Source organism: Priapulus caudatus, unplaced genomic scaffold (assembly GCF_000485595.1).
Source record: "Priapulus caudatus unplaced genomic scaffold, Priapulus_caudatus-5.0.1 Scaffold82, whole genome shotgun sequence".
NCBI lineage: Eukaryota > Metazoa > Priapulida > Priapulimorpha > Priapulimorphida > Priapulidae > Priapulus > Priapulus caudatus.
In genome coordinates this window covers 95626-96694 of record NW_014577143.1, presented here as the reverse complement: position 1 = coordinate 96694, position 1069 = coordinate 95626, and the positions used below count along the sequence as shown (strand labels likewise).

Sequence of the window (1069 nt, the reverse complement as noted above, 5' to 3'; positions counted from 1 at the left end):
CGCGCGCGCTCACCTAGTCACGCGCTCACTCACCCAGCCACCAACCAATTAAGTTCATGTTAAATTAATTATAATATTCTTATAAGCCGCAATATAATATGATAACCTTATGCGCGCGACAAGAACATGCAAACCATGTAAAAGTTGCCATGTCATTTCACGTGAAATTTCCGTTGATTTCGGATTGTCACTCTTCGCTCTGATTTCCGCCTCTGTTTTCGTCATTAAAAAAATCCTCGTCGGCGCTACTGACAGCAAATCGTTCTCGTGAGACTCGCGGCAACACTCGCTGCATCGAATGATGAGCAAACACGCTCCCAATCTAGTAGCCGCGACCAACGATTTGTACCTCCGCCAAGGTTATGTTTTCGCCCCTGTTAGTTTGTTTGTTGGTTTGTTTGCTGGGTTGTTTGTCTGTCAACAGAATATCTCAAAAAGTTACCGACAGATTTGGATGAATTTTTTTGGACGGGTTGGTCTTGGGCCAAAAACCAATCGATTAGATTTTGGTGATGATCCGGATCCAGATTTGGATCCAGGATTTTTTTTAGACTTTTGTTTGTGGGGAAGACTTCGGACGCATTCAAAATTCGTTAAAAAAAATCCTGGATCTTTTTCTCTTTTTTTTCTTCCAAATTTCTGAAAATTTCATCAAACTCTATATTGGGTGTACCAGCAAGATCGGAGGGACTATTACGTTCTGGCGGAGGTTTGCTATCTCCGATTGCTCTTGTTATACTCTTACGTTCGTATTTACCCCAGCCGTCGTCGTCGGAGACTTCGTCGGCCACATTCTCGAGCGACGACAATGGCACTTCTTGCGCGGCAAGGCCAAGAGCGTGGAGTTGATTGCTCACACCACTGGTCAATTCGTCGTTCAGCTGACCGTTGGTCTTTAGCGAGCCGTCGAGCCGTGAGGGGCCCTGCTTGGCTCCGGCGTACTGCAACTGGCCTGCGAGAAAAGCGCATGCGTGTGAAACGCTACTTCTACATTATTATATAATGTGTTATTATCTACTCTTGATCTATATAAACACGAACACCAAACTCAATATGGTGGTATTCGTAA

The 1069-nt window shown here is 44.7% G+C and overlaps 1 protein-coding gene across 1 annotated transcript in view; it reads right to left on the bottom strand.

The window, feature by feature from the left end:
- The window catches only part of LOC106804638, a 34101-nt gene that overhangs the window by 12143 nt on the left and 20889 nt on the right, over positions 1–1069 (bottom strand). The window lies entirely within an intron of this gene.